The sequence below is a fragment of the Corapipo altera genome, unplaced genomic scaffold (genome assembly GCF_003945725.1).
Source record: "Corapipo altera isolate COAL_440 unplaced genomic scaffold, ASM394572v1 111, whole genome shotgun sequence".
In the NCBI taxonomy this organism is placed as follows: Eukaryota; Metazoa; Chordata; class Aves; order Passeriformes; family Pipridae; genus Corapipo; species Corapipo altera.
In genome coordinates, this window is record NW_020884973.1 from 383,418 (window position 1) to 408,449 (window position 25,032).

The 25,032-nt window shown below is 41.0% G+C and overlaps 1 protein-coding gene across 11 annotated transcripts in view; it reads left to right on the plus strand.

Moving 5' to 3' along the window:
* KCNIP1 (potassium voltage-gated channel interacting protein 1) overlaps positions 1-25,032 on the plus strand; it is a 469,203-nt gene that overhangs the window by 371,893 nt on the left and 72,278 nt on the right. Inside the window, exon 1 of one of the 11 annotated variants that reach the window (XM_027665225.1) lies at positions 24,618-24,907. The exons of the other annotated variants lie outside the window; for them this stretch is intronic. The gene's annotated coding sequence lies outside the window, so the exon portion shown is untranslated. Of the gene's footprint in view, positions 1-24,617; positions 24,908-25,032 lie in introns of those variants that run through there. 11 annotated transcript variants of the gene reach the window in all.

Sequence of the window (25,032 nt, forward strand, 5' to 3'; positions counted from 1 at the left end):
AGGAATCCTTTAAAAAATAACCATTTGGTGGATTACATTTTGCATCTCTGTGTGTGTGTGCAGAAAAGAATTTGTACTGAACTCGTTACGCTTCTTGCAAGTGCTCAAATGATAGAAGCCAGCACTTCCTCACGACTTCTTGAACTGAAGGCCTATCTCCCTTCTTGCACTAAAGATCTGTCAAGCAGGTTACAGATTTATTCCAGCCCTAGGGTAGCCAGAAAAATGGAGGTACCACTGGGAGGAAGCACTAATCTAACCTATGGAAGGAAAAATCTTTTGCAGAGCTGTGCCCATAACACTCACCATCTGTCTCCACTGGTGAGGAGAATCTTACATCTGCATTTCAGCACGCTTCAATTAAATTTTTGAAAACTATCATTCTCTAATTGATATCAGACCCTTGTGGCAAACAGCTGAAGATAGTGCTGTTTATCTGTGCCAGTGTTCAAGGAACAAAGCCTATAAGGAAAAGGATTACCTTTGTTAGCTTTGGAATAGCTGTGAAATAATTGGGGTAAACTTTGGAAACTCAGAATCTCCTCCATCCCTCATGTCATTCTTCAGGAACAGCACAGCCTGTACAAGTGTGCAAGCTGGCGGGGTGCAGGCTTCTCCCCAGGCTCCCTGGATGGGGACCCTCTGCCTAGTCAGATGCTGAGTGCCACAGTCTCTGCTGTCTCTGTTCACAGCTCCTGCAAGTCCAGAGCACAGGGAGGTGTAACAACACACTGACCTCCTCTCACCTGTGCTCAGCTGAAGCAAGTGTCCAGCAGAACCATGCAGCTCTCTGGGTGCATCCTGGTTTGCAGGGTCAGTGGGCTGTCCTGCACTCAGCCCTACTGCCCCACAGGGCTTTGGGTGCACAGCAGAGACTGGTGCTGTGAGTGCTGCTGGAAATAAGAATTCCTGTGTTAGGTATGCAGGGAAAGTTTTCAAGATAGTGATTTCTCGGGCTTACAGAGTTGGAAAGGGATTAGAGTGTCAGCGAGTGAAATGTTGAGCTGCTCTCAAAATTCTGCTGAACGGATAGATGTGATTGAAGGGAGACTTATGTATTATTTCTGACTGGAGCGGGGGTGGAGGAGCGGGAAGAAGGGGAAATAGATTGGTATTCTTCTGTGGGATTGCTTTTCTTATCTGGGAACCAACAGGTAGCCTGCCCAAGCAGCCTCTGCTTTTAATTTTTGCAGCCCTGGCATGAAGATCAGGTGGGAGGAGAGGAGAACCAGGGGGCAAGCTGGGCTTACTGCTGCTTCCACCCTGAGGGATGGTATGGAGGGCAGCAGAGTCAGTCCTTACGTACTGGGGGAGTACCTTCATCTGCTCCCTTGAGCCCTGCAGGGAAGGAAGCAGCAGTCCCCAGTTGTCTATCTCTGTGGGTGTGCTGGGTTTGGCTGGGATAGAGTTAAGGGCCGTTTGATTTGTGCTGCAAGCAGTGTTGATAACAGAGGGATGCTTTAGAGCCAAAGTCTTTTTTGCTTCTCACCCCAGAAGTGAGCAGGCTGGGGGGGCACAAGGAGTTAGGAGGGGACACAGCCAGGACAGCTGACCCAGACTGACCATAGGGATATTCCAGACCATATGGCATCATGCTCAGCTTTAAAAATTGGGGAGGAGGCTGGTGAGGGACTGCTGCTCAGGAACTGACTGGGCATTGGGCTGAGTAATTGTTTCCATTTGCATCACTTGTCTTGGGGTTTATTTCTCTCTTTTTTTAATTTCCTTCTCATTGCAATTTATATTTTTTTATTATTTTATTTCAACTATTAAACCATTTACCTCAACTCATGAGTTATCTTACATTTACCCTTCCAATATTCTCCCCCACCCCACTGAATGGGAAGTGAGCTGCTGGCTGGAGTTAATCCATGACAGCAGGTAACTGCCAGCTTGATCAATTCCAAACGTAACATTTTTACTTTTGCAATGTGGAGCACCTCTCAAAGCATACTTAAGATAGAGGGAAAGGTGCACCTATAATTTTCTAGTATGGCTTGTAGTTGAGCTGGGAAATGCACTGCACGCATCAATGTTCATTACATATTGTCCAGGATTAGAGCAGAAAATCATACTTGTGGTCTTCACCTGGTAGAAAAACTTCACTCTGGAATACTAATTTCATTGATCACTGTCTACACACTGCTATTCCTAAGGGCTGAATGTGCCTTCAGAGAGCCTGGCTCACTGTTGCTGAGTGTTAGTTGATGGTCATGCCATGGCTGGTCTGTGAGAACTGCTTGTTTCTGTTTGTATGGCAAATAATCAAAAATACCCCATGATGCAGCAATGTAGTTTCAGAAAGGCTGTGAAGGAAAACACAGTTTTCAGTGAAGGAAGAGGGGAAAGAAAGTGACCAAATCCTATCAGTGTTCCCTGCAGTGTAGAGTGTGTCCGAGATTTGCTTTACTGATTTTAGTGAACATGGATTTTATGAAATGGCTTCATCCAAATGAAGGTAGCAAAACCACCTCCCCATATAATGTACCAGATTGCTCACTGGTATAGAAATCTGATGGGGGACACTGCAGGGCAGGAATGACTCAGATAGCAGCTTGGCTGGAGATGCAGTACAGATGTGCTCTTGTGCCTCATCATCATCATCATGGCTGGGCTTCGCAAACGAAGATTTGGGAAGGACTCTACCCACGTCTGTTACAATCGCATTGGTGGCTGAAAAGGCCAATATGAGATAGACACGTCCGGTTGCAAAAGGCACAGCAGAAAGACTCCTTAGGTGGTAAATTCTGCAAGACACGGTTCTTTCTGCGTTGTCTTTTCTCCTCAAGGGTGATCCTGCGTGCTTTCTCAAAAGCATCCGCAGCGTTATAGATGGTGTGTCTCCAGACCTCCTGATTGGAGGCCAGAGTAGACCAGTTCTGGTGATCAATATGGCCAAGGCTGAGATGTTGTTTCAGGGAGTCCTTGTATCTTCTCTTTGGGGCTCCTCTCTTGCGGCAGCCAGCGGGAAGTTCACCATAAAGCAGGATCTTAGGGAGGGAGTGGTTGGTCCTTCATCCTGGAGACGTGCCCTGCCCAGCACAGCTGTGTTCTCATCAGCATGGTCTCTATACTTGTGACTGCTGCTTGTTCTAGAACAGATGTATTGGTCACATAATCTGACCAGTTTAGGATTGTGCAGAGACAGCGTTGATGGAAGCGTTCTAGGAGTCGCAGGTGGTGGCGGTAGATGACCCATGATTCAGATCCGTATAAGAGAGTAGACAGCACTATGGCTCTGTAAACACTGATCTTTGTGCTTTTCTTCAAGTGTTTATTTCGCCAAACTCTTTTATGAAGCTTTCTGAAAGCACTGTATGCCTTTGCTAACCTGTTGTCTATCTCTCCGTCAATCTTACCATCTGAGGAGATGAGGCTGTCTAGGTAATAAAACTGCTGGACTGATTTGAGCTCTGATTTGCCAATGGTGATGTGGGGATGAAGGAAGACTTCCTGAGGTGCTGGTTGATGGAGAACTTCTGTCTTCTTTAAGCTGACTTCCAGCCCAAAGAGCTCAGCAGCATCTGCAAACAGGATGTTAAATGCTGCAGAGCTGCTTCTGTGTGGGCAACAAGGGTGGTGTCATCAGCATAAAGCAGCTCCCGGACAAGATGGTTTAGGGTCTTGGTGTGGGCCTTCAGTCACCTTGGGTTGAAAGGGCTTCCATCAGTACAATATCAAATGTAGATACCATCCTGATCATCAAGGTCTGCCGTGGCCCTTTGGAGCATCCTGCTGAAAAAGATTGTGAAGCGGGTTGGTGCAAGAACGCAGCCTTGTTTCACACCATTGGTTATTAGAAAGGGCTCAGAAAGTGCGTTGCCATATCTGACTTGGCCATGCTGATCCTCATGGAGTGAGATGATCATTTTAAGGAACCTTGGGGGACAACCTAAACGTTCCAAAATCTGCTAAAGACCTTTTATGCTCACAGTATCGAAAGCCTTGGTGAGGTCAACAAAGGTTACATAGAGACCTTTGTTCTGTTCCCTGCACTTCTCTTGCAGTTGTCTGAGAACAAATACCATGTTTGTGGTGATCCTGTTGGCTCTGAAACCACACTGACTTTCAGGTAGAATTCCTTCTGCTATAGTGGGTATTAGTCTGTTCAAGAGTATTACCAGGATTTTGCCAGCAATGGAGAGCAGAGTAATACCATGGTAATTTGAGCAGTCTGATTTAGTACCTTTCTTCTTTTACAAAGTGATGATGACAGCATCACGAAGGTCTGATGGTAGTTCGCCGAGCTCCCAACAGTGCACCACAAACTCGTGAAATTTGGTGTGGAGTGCAAGGCCCCCATGTTTCCAGACTTCAGGTGGAATTCCATCAACCCCAGCTGTCTTGCCAATTTTCACCTGCTGTATGGCCTTGAGGGTTTCTCCTAAAGTGGGGGCAATATCCAATTCGTATTTCACCGGTTGTTGTGTGATGGACTGAATTGCTGAGTCTTGGACTACATGGTTGGTACTGAAAAGAGTCTGAAAGTGTTCAGACCATCGATTCAGAATGGAGGTTTTATCTGTTAGAAGCGTTCGACCATCTGCACTGAGTAGAGGGCTTTGGACCTGGTATGTAGGCCCGTATGCTGTTTTCAGGGCCTCATAGAATCCTTTGTGATCACCTGTATCTGCACATAATTGAGTTTTTTCAGCTAGATCGATCCACCACTTGTTCTGGATGTCATGGAGTTTCTGTTGGAACTTGCTGCATGCAAGACAAAAGGCTGTTTCTCTGTTTGCCTGGAATCTGTCTCTTACTGTAGCTGATTGGAGATTGTTAACTTGGAGTCTTCTCCTTGGGATATTGCCCCTTTTAGGTTCGAATTTGAGATTGAAGTTGAGTTTACAGCGCACAAGTCGATGGTCTGTTTGGCATTCTTCACTGGGCATCACACGAGTCTGGTGGACATCGCGGACATCTCTCCATCGCACCAGGACATAATCAATGAGGTGCCAATGTTTAGATCTGGAGTGCATCCAGATTGTCTTCAGACTATGCTCTCATGCCTACTCTGAGGGTAAATGAAAGACCTGTAATCTCTAGAGCTTTTACTTCTGTTTTTAATTAGCAGTTCCATCAAAAGATGCAAGTTCCTTTGTTTAAAGTACATTTTGCACAAACTTGGTCAGAAGGCAAATCAAAACTTATTCTGCTGTAGGAACAGATGGAAACATTCAAAAATCTTAATTCACCTGTTGTCAGAAGTACCAAAAAACCTAATATCTCATTTCAGTGCCATCAAATAATTCAGTATTCAAATTAATCATAAAAATCAGTAATACAATTCTATGTGAAATAAAGCACAGCTTCTGCTCAAACAAGCCTGCTCATTTGTAATATATTCTGATTCAGCAAATCTTTAACCTTTAGTATGCAATCAGCCTGCCTGGGAAGGTTGCTCACAGCATTGTGTTGATGAAAAAGGTGTAGTACCTGTGTCCTCAGAGATGGACTGATGTCCTTGCTATAGATTTTTCCTGTATCATGTAGATAACAAATAACTGCAGGAGGATCACGTAAGTAATAAACAACTGCATAAGAAGTGTCTAAGTTCAGGTCTGCAGGTCCAAGATGTGCATCTGATAGCTGAGATCTGCTGAGAGAAGCAGCAAGTTCCTGTTCCATCACTTTGAGGCTGGAGTTATGGAATTTTATCCATAAAAACTCAAGTGTAGATCAGCTTGATGAGGTAAAGGGTCAGAAAAGAAGTATCATTCAAACTGTATCTTTAGTTTTTTCATTATAGTGTCTGTGGCTAGTACTTACTAGATTAGAGCAGTACCCTGCTTTTAATTGCACTCATGTCTTTGCACCCACTGGCCATTATAGCATCTTGTCTCATTTGGGTTTTTGTGCCTTTCTTGTGGTAAACTAAAGTCCATTTTCATTTAGTGAAGGTTTTGGCAAAGTTTCTGTACAGTGTGAAGATCAGTGCAAGAGTAATGGAGTTTTTTGCATCAATAAGTGGTTGTCAGAATTGATGTTTGAGCTGCCTGGGGACAGAGGTGACTTGTCTAGTGTTCTTGTGTGGTGAACAGGCAAACTGGGAGCAAGACCTGTATCTAATATCTAGATATTTGGATCAGTCTTTCTTTTCTCATTTTGTCTCTCATTTATTTTTCCTTCAGCAAAACCCAACTGAACCCTTTCAATCCAATCCTATTAAGAAATCTGATTACCACTACAACTTGCAGGGCACTATTATCATATTGACTTTTAAACATGCTACTGTATGTTTTTCCTGAGCCCTGACTGTTACAGAATAATTAGTTGAACATGATGAGGCAGAGCACTTTCCTTAAAAAATGAACTCTTTAAAATATTGTGTATTTATTAGCTGCTTATGTGATGTGGTAAGAAAAAAGGATAAACCAGCTATTCAGACTTAACAGGTGAGCTTAACATTGACTTCTTTGTAGCTGTCCTCCATGAGTGGAACAGATTGTCTTGTGTAAGAAAGTGCATGTTGACTAATAAAACTAGCTGAAGGACTCCAAAATTGAGCCTCCTTGCTAAAAGGGCTGGCCACAGCTTTCAGGGATCTCTGAAGGTTTGTGTAAATTGCTTCTTATGGCTGTTTTCTATTTAATTAAACCATCATTCCTCTAGTAAATACTACTTTTGTTTGGTTTTTAATTAGTGAAAGAACTAATGCTGTGCATTGCTGAGCACTCAGAGAATACCAAGTGAATAATAAAGAACTGTACAAACAGACTGTCAAATCTTGTTAGTGTGCCTTCATTACCCCCTTCCCCAGATCTCATTCCTATGCTTGGGTTTTGCCATGCTGTGGTTGTCATGGTTATTAGGTCTATTAACACTGCTGTGATAAAACAGGTAAGCAACAAGTTTCATCTAAAACCCCCCTGTAAAATGGGAGCTGGGAGGAATATAAACGGATTTGGGGGTGGTGGAATAGGAGGAAAAGTCTTTTCTTCAAGAGTGGACCCAATTTTCTTAGCAGAGCTCAGCAGGTCCGAGGAGTGCAGGGGCAGTTCCCACCCGTTCTGCCTCTGCAGCAGTGTGGGACTGAGGGCTCTGCCTGCTCTACCAGTCCTGGCCAGAGACAAGCTGGCTTGCAGCCATTCCCATGATCCTTTTCACTTTTGAACGCTTGAAGTATATATTTTGTCCCACAATAGTTCCTTTTTGTAAGATAGCGAAATTTATTCCCTTCTTAGGGGATAGAGGATGGAATAACCATATTGAATCAACAGAAACTTGAAACAGATTCCCGCTGGAATGGAAATCTTTTATGACAGTGTAGAGATAAGAACTGATCTTAGCAAGAAGCCCTGGGATTTAAACAAAGGCAAGGAGAGTTTGTTTACATTCACTCACAAGCAGAGTTGTAGGCCCTGTGGTGAATCTCTTTATGGCTTTGCTTTGTCCCATCTATCATTGTAACTGTGATAAAAAAATGCCTGCTTTTCGGTTTGATGAAAAACATGTCCCTGTGTTTCCCTGACCCCTAACCCCAGCTATAAACAGAATGCCTGTCCCTCTTTCCCCAGACCCTATATATACCAAAATTTGTAATCAATGAACGATTCAGTTTGGTACACGCAAACTGTGTCCATGCAAAAAATTAAATCGTTACAGATTCCCTTAGATTGATGGGGTCATCAGCCAGAATCAGGGCTACCTGTTCTTGTCTCTCAACAGAGGCAAAAGGACACAAAGCACTTTTGCCCTTACAATTAACTTTCCCCATTCAAACTACCCTGGATTAAGCCACAAATTTTAGCTTTTCTTGATGCTACAGGTGCATTGACCATTGTGAGTTAGGATGACTCAACAAAAAGTGTGGGAAGGGGCAGTAGCAAAAAAACCCTTTATACTAGACTCAAGGATCTAAATGTAGAGGGGCGTGAGGAAATCTTAGTACTTTGTCAAGATTTGTTGCTCTGAAGTATTCATTTTCTTTGAGTTTTTTCATTGTTTCTGCTGCCCTTTCCAGTGAAGGGGTCTCTTCCCAGCCCCAAAACCCTGCTCTGGGCTTTGGTTACAGATAATGAAAAGTTGTTGGAAGGTTTTTTTAATTAGATGAAGCAGCACCATGCCAATTTTCAGAAAATTGTTGTAATTATACAATTATATCAACTCTGTAGTTTTTCTGCAATTTTTTAAGTTTTATTCAGTTACTGAATTATTACAGTGATAATTAATTTGGTCTCAAGCCAAGGCCTTTTTATTTAATATTATTAGAAGTCCCTAAAGCTAAAGTATATATAGATTCAGTATAAAACAGAAAACAAATTCTTTTCTTTTAAATTGTGAATTATGAGAGGTTATTTGGGAGATTTACATTGTTTTCTGTTTTCAAATAAGACATAGACAATTGATAAATATACAGACATCAAACTATTTGACTCCAACTTACTTAGAATGATTTGTTTACCCTTCCCATACCACTGCATCAAAGTGTCTTGTGAAGTTGAGTGCAGAAACATTTGATTTCAGAAAACCTCCATGATCTTTCCAGAGTATTTTATGAGCCTAAATAACGAGTGTGATTTTGCAAGGTAACTCATTAAGTGTTAAAGTCAGTAGAAGGTTTCTTTTTGACTCCAGCATTTTTTAGGTCAAACACTGACTGTATCAGATTGATCTGAGGGGTTTGTGGAGTCTCTGTTCTTGGAAATAGCCCAAACCTGGCTCTAAACTACCCTGCTGTAGTTAACACTTCTCTAAGAAGTGCCTTTCATCATCTTCCCAATAGTAACTTACTGTGTAAGAAAAGACATTAATGTCTCAATTTTACACTAGAAGAATAAGGAGGAGAAATTGCAAAATCAAATATTTAGCAGAGGAAAGAGAACTTTAAGTGAATGTTATATTTATCTTGGAATAAATCAGACTTTCCTGATATGTTCTGATGAAATTATAAGGATGACTTCAGGATTGTTCCAGCAGGGGGTAAAGAAAGTGTACAAACTTCTGTTATACTGTCTTAAACTTCTATTAATTTGCTCTCTCTGCATGTAATTAGTTTCCATTGGACATATAGTAGAGATAGGCATGCTGGTTTTGACTGTCCTTGTTTGTGATAGATTAAATGTTGGCTGTGTCATTACCAGGTAATACCTGTTGGATTTAACATCTCTGAAATAAGACAGTCTCACTCCAGTTGTCACTGGCTGGGGGAACTCTCTTCTGTCTGCTTTCACAGTTGCATGACAATATCAGCAAAGAGATCAGCATAGTAATATGCTGGCCCAGGCTTTGCTAGGTAGTGAGGTTCTTTGCAAAGACTTACCAGTGCCATCTTCAACAACAGGGCAGATTTATGTTTAGTGCTGTAAACCCTGTGAAGTCAGACGTAAGCTGAAGTGTGGTTTATGATCCTCTCAGAGTTACTGCACAAGATCTGAAAAACTGAAAATATGTTATATCTAAATAACAATACCTGCCTCCCTTGTAGGGAACTGTATGTTACAGCTCCTCTCCAAAATGAAAGAATTACTTGTGATCCAGTGGTAGGTGATGACTATCTTGAAAAAGACAGACAATAGTGAGTTGCAATAGTGAGGGTTTTTTCTTTTAGAACAGTGGAAGAATTGTGCCCTTCAGTGGTCACTTGGAGCCCTGGAGTTTTCTGTGGTTTCCTTCTCAGTGTCATGTTACAAGAGCCTATGTACACATAGGCTATGTACACAGCAGGTACATCCAAATGCCCTAGGAAATGTGGTTCTTCATAATTTCCTTCCCCAGCCAACACTATAATTACAATTTCCATTGTTAACGTAATCCAGAATTCCAAAAGTATATGGAATTTTGTAATGTATATCTGGTCATATTTAATTAGTCTTCCAAATACCCACTCTCTTTCATGGATTTGCAGAAACACATGGGTTTATTTTCACATGTGGTAAGTCCATACACCCTCATTTATGTCCTATCTTGGGTTAAGTTTTCACACTGTGAATTTTGTTGTTGGTTTTTTCCCCTGCTCTAAAACGACAAGAGTAGGTCTGTTACCTCCCCCTCTGGGCTTTGAAACAGCATTGTCTATCTCTTTGTTATTAGTATCCAGTTGTGGCTCCAGCTTTGGATGACCTTGGTGCCACCTCTTCTACACCATGTTTTCCATCTTGTTCTGCACCACAGAGGTGCAGGGTGCTTCTTCAGAGGGAGTGGCAGCCCTGGGCTCTGTGTCCAACAGGGCACTTGCTTTGCATTGTCTCTTTGTCCCAAGGCTGTAGTGACTCTGGCATTGATTTCCAAGCAGTTTCTGTGGTCAGCATCAGCAGCAAGTAGTTGTAGCATCTTTTGAAGCTTCCTGGGAACTAACTGGCACTCTGGGGCGTGTGTGGCCAGTGTGCACAGAGATTTGCTAGCTAGATAGTGCCAGTGTCACTAGGAGAGAGTACATGTGTGCTATGACACCAGCAGGAAGATACCATGGGAAGATGTTATCTTCACCTTCACACAATGAACCTTTTGATTGTGAAATATGTACCCGACCCTTCAGCACAGGTCACTAATTGTAAGCAATACAGAGCATTTGTCCTGTGCTTGCTGGTGGGTTAAACTCACCACATGGGATGCAGCGAGCAGCTCAGCTCAGCAGGAAGCATTTACTGCTATTTCGTCTCAATTCCTTATTAGTGAGACTGCTTTCTGCATGAAATCTTATCTAGCAGCAAAATGTAAGTAATGTATTTTCTGCCGTTGTAGTGCTGGCAGCCAGAGTCCTCATAACCCATGAAACCCTGGGAGGTAGATGAAGTTAAGACAGAGTGTGAATTGGTGCAAGGACAGCTGTTGTGAAGTATTGTTTCAGTTAGGGTGATACAGAGGCTGCCAATGCAAATTGAGGACAGAGTTTCACAGCCAGGTAATTGGAAATAGTCTGTTTGAGGCATGTGTAATGTCCAGGCTCCAATGAGTTCAGGTGTCCTCCAGATACACTGGCTCCCATTCTTAACTGTGCCTTGCCAGTGTCAGTGAAAGTGAAGAATAAGTCTTATTGCACAGAAATCAAGGATAGGAGAACCTTTTTGTGCTGGACTTCTGTGGGCGGAGGCTCTTAAATGATGGTTTTGCAGTAGGTCTCTCATTTCTGGGCCTTCTGGCTTCAACTGGAAACTCCCAACATTTATTCCCAGTGCACAGAGTGCAAAACTCTAAGAAACAATTCTGTTTGTAAAGAAGGTGATGTTTATGCTCTTTCAGAGGTACGAGGGGAAAGGATGTTAATGTGCTGTTGAAAACACCCTGCACAGAAGTCAGCTCTCTGCCATGCAGCCTTCCTCCACAGCTTTGTGAAGCTCCAGCTTACTACTCATGGGAAAAAAAAGAGAAAAAAACAACTTAAATTCAAATAGTTTTCTTGGTTTGCTTTGCAGTGGGCCTGGGTTTATTCCCTCTCACACAAAGATACGCATAAAAAGTCTGCACATCTGCACTGCAATTTGGGCAGGGTTGAACAACCTGATTCCTAGACAAGCCAAACCATATTTCCTGAACCACTGGAAGTATTTTATTTTATTTTTAAGATTCCCCATTCTCCTCTCTGTCATGTCATGCACAGATTAATCCCTCAGAGAGTAATTTGAAAACAGGGACTGTGTGTGACAAGACGATACAATGTGAAATGTGTGGTACTTCTGTTTTCAGTTCATTAGAAAATTGAGATCTCTTGTTACTAATAAAACTTCAGGTTTCTGTTCTTTGAAGCAGACAATTTTCCAGTCAGGCATAATTACTGAGAAGAGCTCCTTGGACGGATCCATTAAATTTCCTTCCTGTTTTTGTTTGTTTGTTTGTTTGTTTTGTTTTATTGTTTGGGTTTGGTTTTGTTTTGTCGTCGTCCCCCCCCCCTTCCTCATGTCTTGGCCTGGAGATAGTAAAATATATGGCATACCTCCAATAATTACCTGAATGGCAGGCATTTAATAGCTTTATAATATATCTAAGTGAAGGTTATTAAATCTGCTGTACTGAGTTTTTCAGCTACAGCTATTTTATTCTCTGTCTACATAGAACTTTAAAAAACTCTCTGTGCAAAAGAAGTATTGCTTTCCAAATATATGTTAATTAATTGTCCATTTGTATTGCTGCTGGAGATAATTAATGAAAAACTTTACAGAATGCCTCTCTGTAAATAGTTTTCTGGGTACACTGCCAAATATAAGTGCCTCCTTATTATTACAGATTGCCTTTTCCTGTGTCACTTTAAAATTGTTGCTTTCTCCTGAGAAATTATGTATTTCAAATTACTTCTGCAGAGCTTATCACTTCAGAAACATTAATCACCCTTGGATATTTGTAACCTGCCTTTTTATGCTCTTGATTATAACTCAGAGTCCAGCATGAATTTCATGGTTCTATGAGTTGCTGAAGTAAAATATTGTCGCCTGAGAATTTAGCATGGGATGTACAGGTGAAAGATTCTCTTCTTGGAACAGACCAAATTTTTCTTTTTTTTTGGATGATATTGGAAAACATGAGAGAAATTACTTGTATTAAGACCTGGGAGGAGAAACACTGCAGGCATTGCTGTCATTGTAGATGATGATTACAAATGACCTTAGAGAAGTGATCTAGCATAATTCTGAGACCCATGACGCACAAAAATTTTCTGTCTTATGCATTACTGAGTAAATCCTGATGGTATAATATACAGGTCTTTTACGCATGGCTTTCCAAGGTCTCTATTATTTGCTGGTGAGCAAAAAGTGTTGTTGGAAAGAGACTTAAAATATCTTTGTCTGTCTACAAAGACTGTGTTTGCCTGGTGTTAGGTTAGGGTTCAGCTTAATGTAAAGTGGGCTTAAAATTCCTATGACTTAAGCAGTATTTAGTGTGGTTTAAAATAAACAGCTTATAGTTATGTATATGACCTTATAGCATGCTTCTGGAACTCTAGTGTAAATTCGGTGCTGAAAAACACTGAACTGTGGAATAGACTTCTGGAAGAACCCTGGCTTTGGAGAGTACGTTCGACTGATTTTATGGAAATAACTCAATCTGTTTAAATCTACTTTTTTATTGAGGGTACCCAAAAATACATGTAGGTTATTATTGTTTACCTTGGCTGAATGCCAGGTATCCACCAGGCCTCTGCCCAGCCTCCCCTCTGAGGAGACAGGAGGAAGAAAGAGGGAAAAGGAAAAAAACCTGCGAAACCGAACCTGCTAAGAGAGACAGTTTAATATTTACACAGAGAGGAAAAAAACTATAAACACTATACGCACAGAGAAGAACTAACAACAAAGACTACTTCCCCACAAGGATGCTCTCCTCCTCCAAAGAAACGGCCCGACTATTCCACGCAGCCACCCGGAAGAGAAGAGAGAGGCCTTGCTTCCTTCTTGTCTCTTTTATATCTGAGCTGACGTAACATGGTATGGAATACCTTATTGGCACAATATGAATCAGGTGATCTACCTAGTTCCTTTTCCCTCCAGGGAGGGTAACAAACCCATTACAAGGTTCAGGAATGAAGGCAAAAGAATTCCAAAGAGGACTTAATCTTTCCCAAATGTGTTATTGAACTTCTGCAACTGAATGGATGTAATCAATGTCAGAGCAGAAGTAACTGTTCTGTCTCAAGGTATGTGGATACTTTGGGAGACAGAAAATTCTGAATCAGTATAAACAAAGTGACCAGGTTTTAGACCTTTTTGAAACAGTGCTGAGAATGCCCAATTGGATTATCTTTATAAGTAACTTCAAAGATCTCCTGACGTGTGTTCTTTCTCTCTCTCAAACATCCTTATTTAATAAAAATCAGACCTTATTAGGCACGTCTACAAGTAGTAGTGGGTTTTTCCAAATTTCCTCCAATTTTAATCTGCAATTTTAAATGCCAAAGGCATACCTGGTCTTGTACGTTTGGTACAAAGTATGACAGCTCTCCTAAACAGTATCTTAATTGTTAGAAAGATACTTAATTGTTAGAAAGCTGACTGAGGATGTTGGAGATGGGACATAAAATCACCTGTGCTCATGCATGTACCTCGTTCTGCCTCAATGGTCCCCTTGGCGTTCTGCCCAACCCGCAGTTAATGTGACTGCCCTTGCTGCTACTTCCAGGGCGAGAAAACAGCCACTGGAGACATAATATCCAGTAGTTTGTACAAAACATTGTCTTTTGGGACATCCCTTTATTCTGCTGATGTGTCTGTTGGCCCTAGCAGCCTTCCCCTGCACCAAAAGTGAGCTTGTTCCCTGCTCTCTGGGTCACGTGGGTTGGGGCGGTTCTTGAAACAAGTGCAGCATTCACTTGTCCTTACTGCTGAAGAAAGTGTTACTGCTGATCCACTTACTGTATGATTTTCCTGTACTATACCCGAGTTTGCTCTGAAAGAGTCTTTTGAAGAGAAAATAGAATTTGCAAATTATGTTTACTTTTTTCACTCAAGCAAGTAGCTTCCCAATGAAGTTAAACCTGTTACTGTTTAGAGAAAAATTGGTGAGTTTTGCATTTTTTCAAAAAACCAAAATGCTCAGCCATGAGCTACAAATATAATACTGCATTCCCCTTCAGTGTTTATTTCCCTTTCAACAGTTTTAGAGCCTTAGTGCTTCTGTGGAGCTTTTTGTCGTTGGTTTGGTTTTTCCCCATCCCGACTGTCATGTTTTTTCTCTCTGCAGAGTCAGAATGGCTCCATGGGTATTTGCTTGAGTAAAAGCAAAGGGCCTCAAGAGCTGCCTTGTAAGGTTTAATGAACTGCAGTCTGTTGTGACTTGTTCAGTGTTGAGTCCAAGCATAATCACTGTTCAGCGGAATTTCAAATGAGTTTATTACTCCTTGAAATTAAATCCTACTGGGAGAACCTGCTGCTGACCTCTGCCCTCTTTTTGTCTGTGCCTGGTGTTACCTGCAAAAGTAACAGAATTACTTGTGATGGGTAACTGCAGATTTGGACAAGGAGCACCTTCTGTTAGGCTATACTCCTCATAACTCCAGAAGTATTTGCATGTAGAGAAATGCTTTAGATCCGTCCTGCGTTTTGAGCTGCTTATTAAGGCTATTTCTAACTTTTCTCTGACTTTGAAATGCACTTTTTCTCAAGGTTGGTTAAGTAAATTGACACATTTCTTGTAACACAGGCAGGCATCTCTATTTAGGATTAGAGGAATAATCAACATAAATTTTGTTGGTAAATGTGGCATGGATAATTGGCTTTTATCCAATGTTTCTCTTCTTTTTAGTCTCGATTTATTATCCAGTTTTCACTGTTTCTTTCTTTCGTCTTGGTTTTTTTTTTCCTTCCTCTGCATATTCTTCTCTCTTCTGAAGTTTTCTGAAGGATAAGGTTATTCAACAGGGGCCAAGGAATAGTGGAGTTTTCAAATCAGTGAATTTTGAACAAAAGAAAAATATATTTTAGTGAATAAGTAATTTGAAACAGTATTAACTGGTATTAAAATCAGGGAAAAAAAGAAGGCAATGTTGTGTATGTACCCAAGCTTGAATAAGTTGAATTAAGGAGTTCAGGTAAAAAGGCAGAGTACCAAACTAAGCTTCTTCAAAAACTCAGGAAACCTGACCTGTGGCCCTGTTTCCATTCAGGGCCCTAGGAAATATTCCCTTGCTTTCTTTTGATTTCTTTACTAGAGTTTTCTTTGTAAAATATTCCAAAACTATAGGTGAAAGCTCTATAGTAGAAGTGGTAATTATCTACTGCTTTATATTTACATAAGATGAATTTCTACCAAAAGAATTTGCCCATTTGCTTTCTTTTGCAGCTATTTCCTTATTACACAGGTTGTATGGGCATTTTCTCCCATTTCTTAATAATTTGCTGAATTTCAATGTACTGTACAACTTAAAGCTCATTTAAGCAATGTTGTGTACAAACCATATCATCCAGAATTGGAAAAGATATCCACAGACATACTACAAAAGGAAGGCTCTCAGGACTTAGTTCCATTTTGTTATAGCTGGGAAATGGAGACCCTTGCTTCTCAAGAAATAATCCTATACTAGAAGAAGCCCCAGTTGCAGTGCCAGTTCCAAAAACAGCTAGTGAATGTTTCCCTCGTGATCAGATAGAGGTTAAGACAGATTTTATGGCTTGACTTGTAAGCAGAAATGGAAGCAAAACCAGTTTATGTGGTTTTTTCCTTTTCTTTAATCCTTAAAAAGAAAGGAGACAGAGAGCTGAGCTGATAACTTAGAAAAAAAATTGCTGTGAAAGAGAATTTAGCACTCCTTCTCCATCAGTGGTTTTCAGGCAGAACTGAAGAGCTGCTTCGCTTATACTCTTTGAATATATCAGGCTTTAATATTTGAGCAAAGACCTAGCAATAGGAAATAGAAAGGTGTGACTTAAGGCTTCCTGGACCTGCCCCTTTGTCTTTGCTGATTTTTGCTATGTGTTGAGCACATACTGTGTTGGCAGAGCAGGGTCTTGGAGGAACTTTCTAAGATGACTCTAGATAGTGCATCCTGAGTGTTCTGATACACAAGATTTACCCTGCACGGAGGTTTGTGCTGCCAGGTGTTACCTTGATCTGAACCAGTTCATCAGTAGTTCTGATCAGTAGTCTGACCACGATGGTCAGACTACTACTTAAAATTACCCATCTTTTGCATAATGGCAGCTGGCTCTGGAGAAACCTGCAGCTGCTGAGTCCCTTCAGCTTTCTTCCTTGAAGCAGAGATGTGGGTCAGCTTTACATTGTGCTTGATATTGCAGCAGTTGCACCAGATGTCTCTTGCTGAGTCTTGTCCCACCCTTTTCTGCAATGACAATTAGTTGGAAAGCGGAGGCTGGGAGGAGGAGTTAATGAAATGAGAACATGTAACTTCTTAATGAATTATATCTAAGATAATTGGCTAATTACAGAAACTTGTTAATTCCCCATTACTGGAACTACGTTCCCCTGATGGCCTCTTGTAACTACTTTCTTTATGAAAATGGAAGTGAAAATGTGCCTTCCCTAAAGTTTTCTTCTAGGCCTAAGGCCTACATTGGTACCAGTGGATGTATCATGGCTTCAATTTGCCATTTTATGCATTTCACACTGCTCTATCACTTGCTCTTAGACTCTTAGTGCCCCAGTACTGTAACTTCCTAGTGTTGCACAGCACTCAGCCCACTGATTGTGTAGAGCCCTCTGAGGCAGTGCCGTTATCTTGCTTGTGGAAGGGGAGCAAAGCCAGAGTTCAGGGCAGATGGGCCCCTAAACACACCAGGGCATCTTTGTGTCTGTGGCTTGGCTGTGTTTTCAAAACTTCTCCCCAGCACAGCAACCAGGTTTCTGAAGTCTTGGGATAACATCCGTGTTTTCTCTCTTTTTGTGACTCCCTGTAGCATGTTAGGAGCAAGCAAGGGCTGACACTGGCCACCTATTAGTTATTGCTTAACACAAGTAATAGCATTTATGTGAGTAACCTAGCAGTAACTGAGGAGTACCATAACAGTAGTGAAACACAGCAACACCTCAGCCAGGCAAGACTGAACAACAATGAGAAAAAAAAAGTTCCAGTATCAAAGTAGTGTTGACATAGATGTGCCCAAGAGAAAAATAAAGATGATAGAAATAGGGCATTACCACCAAAGCCAAACTATTGTGTGTTTTATAGATAGTTGGGCATAATGCAGGTGTGCAGAAAAGGACTTCACATACCTCCCATCCAGGTCGTGTATTGCCAGCTCTCGTGTGTCTGCAGCGAGCCTCCACCAAGTCGCAGTGGGGCCTCCAGTGCCCTGATGATTCATTTGTGTGTGTCTGTGGTACAAAGCATGATGAGTTGATCTGCTTCACTGCTGCCTGGCTATGTGTGTGGGAGTTTGCATCCTTTCCCTCCAGCACACCAAGCAAGAGAGGGACTGAAGAAATTGGTCCCATTTAGGCTCCAGCTCACTGTTGGCAATTCATCACAATGCAAGGTGCAGCTTTCCTTTCAAGTACAGCCTCTGTTTAAGATTTGTCAGTTCAGCTTTTGTTAGCACACAACAAAAGCTTGTCAGCTTTATGGCACAGATAATCCCCTGTCTCTGTGCCTTGGAGTTGTAGCAGAGACCAAAGCAAAGCCTGAAATGACATTGTGCCTGTGCTGCTTTAAAGGTAAACCACCAGGGGAAATGAACTCAACTCAACTCAGAGATTATAAGTCAGAATAACAATTTAATAAAATAACACAATAAGTACAATTATACAGACAAACAATTGGTTTTAACCCACAAACCCCAAATATATAACCCAGCACCCTGGGGCATGAACAGAGTGGTGTTCTTTGGGGCCCCCTGAGTCCAAAGTAAAAGAAGAGGGAAAAACCTGTTGGTGAGAGTGCTGTTGCAGTCTGGTCAAGAGTGGTGGTTGCAGTCTGGTTGAAAAGTGGTGGTTGCAGTCTGGCTGAGAGCGGTGATCTGCAGTCTGGCTGAGAGCGGTGGCCTGCAGTCCTCCTCTGGATCCCACGAGTGGTGAAAAGGTTCCAATACTCCAAGTTTATATATTCTCCAGTTCAGGCAGGAATGCTCAGTCCTTCCCTCAGAGCAGGGAATTCCATAAAAGGGTACGAGGACAGGAACATCTTCTTCTTTTGCAGACCTCTACTGATAACAGTTTCTGGGAAATGGCATGGAAGGCTATAGAATACACAGTTTTGGGCTATACCCATCCAGTGATGAATCGGTCCCAGCTGTTCTAACTAGGACAGTGCCATTAAAGTCAATCAATGTCCATGCAGTTAACATCATCATAAGTGATAACCAGAATCCTCAGCTGACACTTAAAGTTTAAAGCTGTTGTTTGGCATTTCCAAGTCTATGTGCTGTCTAATGACCCCTCTGAGCACAATTACTGTATAAACTGAACAGAATGTATTGAATAAATATACCAACTTCTCTTTCTAGAGTTATAATAGTGAAATTTTAGTAGACTTGAGATTATGTTATTTGAGAAGATGCTATTTCTCTCTTAACTGACTCTGCAGACACTCGTCTGTGGTTCAAGAAGATATACATAAATAGATAGGGATATATCTTCCACTGGAAAATAGTTTATATGCAGGTCTGAAGAAATCTAACCTAAGTATTAATGCTTACTGGTGCTTATACCTCCAGACTGCCTACTTGGTATCCAGGAGAAATACACAGGAATTGAATTTTTTTGCAGGTTAGCACAAGAGATTGCAGCTTTGCAACTTGGACAAAAAACTAAACACTAGAAAATTCCTTCCTGTTTAGAACAGCTATTTAGCAGAATCCATGCCAATCTGCCCACGTTCTTAGGGTGTGAAATCAAGTGTTTTTCCACTTTCCTGTTTTGATGACATTGGAGGTAGCAACTGAAACAGGATTAGTGCACTTTGTGGAACTGAATGATTTGAGAGTCTTGCAAACAGTTTCCAGGTTCACAAAGCTTCACATATTCACAAATATATGCATGTATCTTTTCCAAAAAAACACCATAATCATGATGTATAAGTTTTTCCATAATGCCTGAGCAAGGATGTATTTGAGCAGTCACAAATATCCACTGATACATCCATGATATTTAGTTTAATAACAGCAATTAAGCTTTGCACTTTTTTCTGTGATAATGTACCTTGCAATTAATAAGCTTCGGTTTAATGAAATTGCAGGGAGGAAGGGGAAAGTAGCATCTTCTGTCATACTCTTTTTCTTTAGTTAGGATGGGTTCCAATCAGCAAATTGACGGGAATATTTAAGTAGAGACAAAGGTTTATTAAAATCACCAATGAGTACCACAGACCACTTAGAAAATATCTAGTTAATTGATAAGGACATATTTAATTAACTTTTCCTTAAAAAGCTCTTTGGGTAGTCAGTTGCAATGTTCTGGAGAGCGATAATCTTCCTGTACTTGAACCAACCAAAATTTGGATTGGCAGTGGAACTGGACCAGCACAATTCATTATGGGTTTTGGCCTTTCATCTTCATACTTTGCATACTGCGTATTTGATTTTTTAAAGAAATGTCATAGTGCAAATGATAAAAACTCATCACATGGTCAACATAATCATATGTATGTATTTAGACACATAGAGTAAACTTCTTGGCTTGTGGCACCAATGTCAGTTTTGTGCTACAGTATGGTAGCTGTTCCTGGAAAACCTCTGGGGTAGGAGTCTATGGAATTGCTGTTATTCTGCAGACATTGGCAGAAACCCTCCAGTCCCCTCGTCCAGCACTTCTAAAATACACTGAACTCTATCCCTGTTTCTGGAACCTGGTTTTGTCCCATTTGGTACTGGGATTAGCCTAACAGGTGTGTAATTCTTTTCCTTCAGAGGATAAGTGCCTTTGCAATAAGATCAAAAAACTTTCATGCAGATGAATGTTTCTCTTATCAAGGAGTTTGCAAGGGAAGATTATGGACAGTTACCCCTAAAATACCAGGCAATGGAAGAATTTATCAGCATTTATCTCCAAAGAACACTTAACATTTTGACATAAAACTGCACTGGCCTGGGAAAGACATGCCCTCTCTTCTTCTCAGGTCTTTTATCATCCCTGGCCCCCACACTGTGGGGTCTGCCAAGAACTTATCTTTTCTCATACCAGGGAGACCTCCTCTGGAATGCAGGAGGAGAAAACATCTAAAGCTGTCTCTGGGAAAGATGCCTCTTTCCAGGCTGGAAAGTTTTCTTAAGTGACAAAAACCCTCATCTCCTTGCAATAAATCTTCTGGAAGGTTTTTCTATACTTAAAGAGCTCACTCTCAAATGTCTTACACTTTCTTGGGAAAAAAGTTAGATTTTGAGTTTCGCATGTTGAAGGCCATTGAAGAAATTACCTCCTCACCCCACTATACTTCTGGTATCATCTTAATCATGGAAATGGAACTGTGATACATATAATTATTCAAGAAGATTGTGGATTGTTGAGGGAGTCCTGCTGAAGTGTGCATGATACATAGTGTACCCCAAATATGAATATTTACAGACCAGGGATGTGCTGTATACAAATCATCCTTCTACCTGTGTTGCTGTATTAGGGAGGGGTTCAAGACATACTGAAACTTGGAACCATGACACCATTAAAAGCTTAACAAAAACCAATATTTATTACCAAGAGGTGGCCAACAAAATGAACAAATCCAAAAGGGAGGAAGGAGGAAAGAAATAAGCCCCCAGCACGATCTCCCCAGTTACCCAACTGTTGCCCATAAAGTTATCTTAACGACCTAGCATACCTATAATTACCCATAGCAGAAGCTGCATCCTTGGAGAGTCAGTAAGCTCACAAACTGGCAGGCGTCCCTGCCAAAAGGCAACGTTGTCCTTGAAGTAAAGCTAGCTTCCTTCCAAAAAAGAACTATCTACTTTTATACAATTAACTGAGTGACCACAACCTCCCAGGTGTGGCCAGTACCGCTCAGCCCGAGGCCCTCGGTCCCACCTCCCGGTTATGTCAGTGCATCTCTTCTGTGCATGCGTGAGAACTTTGGAAATCCCCGCATGCACGCGCAGTATGCTTTGGGGGTCTTTCTTAATTGAGTCTGGGGGCACTACTTCATCCTCCTCCTCAAATTCTCCTTCAAGCGACCTTGGAGGACAATTAGCCAATCACAGAACACCAATTAAAACAGTTTATACAGAAGTTCTCCCTCCAAGGACAAATTCACTGTTTTATCAGTGAACTTGGCAGGGAGAATATAAACTACTGCAGGTGGCTGGGGCCAAACACAGACCAAAAGTATGAGCATAAATTCACTGTGGTACAGTTGCCCTTTCCCAGATGTGACATTATAGTCATAAATCTACTTCAGTTTGCTTTTGCCCTTGAATTTAAGCTTAAATTCAGAATGTAAATATGCTTGCAGGATAGCCCGGGCACATTTATTTTCCTTACTGATTTTTTCCATGCATCTAAACCATCTTTTGATATATTTTGAGTATTTTACTTTTCTTCCTGATCTTCTGATTTTCTTGAAGGGTTTATCTCAGAGTTTGACTCTTTGCTTTGTTGTCCTTCCAGTTCCACTGTACAAAAAATATATCAGAGAATGGTTTAGGTTGGAAGGGACATTAAATTTCATCTTTTTTGGTTGCCACGTGGAGGGACACTTTCCACTAGACCAGGTTGTTCCAAGCCCTGTCCCACCTGGCCTATATATACTCTTTTCCTTGTATTCTCCCCTGCTGCCTGACTGGTAGCAGCAATGTGGGAGTGAGCAAGGATGCTGGATCCATCACCAACATCCAGCTTGGTTGGTAATAGAACATTTTTGGATAAACCTAAGGGAAGAGGCACAAAGGAGTTTGATTATCTAAGGCTGCTGCTTAGTTTAACATCCTAAGTATAATTTCGGTCATGTGCACCTGTATTGCAGCTCTTCATGTGCTTTGTTTCCATGAATGTCAGCCTTCCTGTGGCAAGAAGCAGAATTTAAATAGTGCTGCCACTAGAGGAGCAGTTAAACCGTAATTCATAAATCAGGGTCGTCTGGTAAACTGAGAGCTGACTCCTCTACTGAGCATGTTACATGGAACTGGTGCCATCCATCTAACAGTGGGAGCTGTGCTGGCAAAACCAAAGCCATCCTCCTTTCCAGACAGCCCTCTAAAAGTTCTCTTTACACATATTTTACTTGTTCTAAAGCATAAACTGCTTTTTCAGGTTTTTATTGACTATGTTATACTTTACAAACTACTTTAGAAAGTTTGACTTCAGGCACTGGCTTTATAAATTGGCCTTTTTGTTTGCTAAGGGTTTTGCTTCTTCGTACAGGTTTTCAAAGATTTTTGGAATGGTGTGATTTGAGACCATGATGTATCTAAAATAGTGTGGTACTATTTCATAATTCACTGTGATGTATCTAAAATACAGTTAGTTTTATACAGTTTCATAATACTTTCATGAATGTATTACTCTGATCTCCTTCTAGTAACCCTATTTTTGTGGCACTATCTTTTGCAGTATCATTATGCAAATAACTAATTAAATTAAATTTTTCAAGCTAGGTGTACAGGACTACAAATTACCAATGATAAAATAAACACCTAAGTGCAACTAATGCATAGATGTCGAAATGAAGATTAAATGCCAGAAAGAATATTTAAATACAAGAATAATAACAGTTCAGTAAGTGAAAGAAATATAGGCTTATTTAGAATGTTTTGTGCATGTGTTCATTCCTTAAGGTCACTTAAAAATAAGAAATCCAGGACAGCATGAAAAGTGGTGAGAAAACATGGTTTAATGTAACAAGTGAAGAACAGTATTCCTCAAGTGGAGAGTGTTTTTCAGTGTTTAGGCCTGTTCTAACTAAGAAAAATGTATGAGATGATCTTTACTGGGCAATACTTTATATTATTCTTATCTGAAAATGAGAGCACAGTTTAATATGCCATTAGAGTGTGAGTTAAAAATGCAGTAAGCATACTGATTCTTCAGTTTACCACTTAAAAGTAAAGGGTAATGGGTAAATACAGGGCATGTCTTGATTGGAGGCCACTGGAGTTATGATGACTGTATGGTTGACTAAATTATACTTGTTACTGTAGTGGAGTGATAGGAAATGTAATCATGCTCTTTAGTGCATGCCTTCAATTACTACCTAGACCTTCAATGAGGCAAATAAATGAGTTGCTGTTCATCTACTTGGCACAGGTGTCACCAGCAGAGATTTATCTTATGGCACTCAATGTCTTCTGGTGTCTGTTCAAGAGGGATGCAAACTGCTTGTGAAGGCCAGGCTTCCTGGAATTCCTCTTCCTTCTCCAAATTCATGGCTGTTCCTGCAAACTTTCTGGACTTCCAAACCACAATTTTTTTACTGTCTTTTCTTGATTACTTAGATTCTGTTACCCTCAATACAAGTCTTGACAGGTCTTGACTAGTCTGGCATGTGCTGTGGTGGCAATGAGGGAGGTCTTACTCTGGGCAGCAGGTTGCAGTATTCCTTCCAACTAACAGATATTCCTTCCAACTAACAGATCTATAAAATTATAAAGTGCCTGGAGACTCCAGTAAATTCACATCATTCTAGTGAAACCCCACAACAACCAGCTCCATATTATCTTGCTTTGTCTGATGTCAGAAGAGCCATCAGGGAGGAGGGAGTATGAGAGTAGTAAAGCATATGTAGTGCTGGATGCTTTCACTGGTTTTATCCCTCAGGAGATTTTGCTTTACCAATAAGCAAAATAGGAATGTAAGGAATATGCAAAAGGTACGTTCATAAGGAGCATATTAGCAGTTATCAGCAAGTCAACATACATTGGAAAGGCAAGACACTAGTCATTGTAGAAACTGTAAATAATAAATGCAGTTATGTCAAATAACTGGGCATGACATCAGTTAAGTAAGATTAATTTTGCTTTTAACCTGTGGTTTGTCCTGTTTCAGTTTTCTGTGATGAGAACTTATGTTCTTGTACGTCTTTGTGGGGCTTAAACCTACCTACTCATCCTCATTCTCATTTACCTATTTCAATAAGAACCTGATGTTGTGCTCTGGATTTAGCTATAAACTGCCCAGAGTGGTTACATTTTTATTTAAGACTTTTTTAAAGCCTTTTGTTTCGTTATAACTTATTAGCATCTGGAGAAAGAGTCACACACACTTCTCTAAGAGAAATTATTTTTAATTTTTTGAGAAAAATAAGATATTTTGGCAAAAGGTTTTTACAGGTGTAAAATACCAAGAAAAAGCAAAAGAACCAAGAAAAAAGCATTTCACAAAAACATTCAGCACAAAGACCCATTCCACAGGAAACACCCACTAAAACAATCCATATACCAGCTTTAGTAAAACACAGTTCACTGGTTTTAAGTTACCCACAAGAGAAGGAAAAGAGAAGAGGAGAAGAGGAAGAAATGGTTACTGACTCACACAATTCATGCTGCAGGAGAGACCAGAGGGAAGGAGAGAGAGAGAGAGAGAGGGAGACCACGTGGAGCCTCGTGTATTTATAGAGTTCAGTTTTCCCTCCCAGGCAGGATATCCCGTGGGTGCCTTCCAGGCCAGAGTGAGTTGTGCTGTAGCCAGTCACAGGCTGCAGGGCTGTGGGGTGGTCAGGCTACCAGGCAGCTCTGCCCTGACTGACAGCCCAGCTACCGGCCTTCAGCTCTGCTCTGTCTCTGTGTGGGCAGC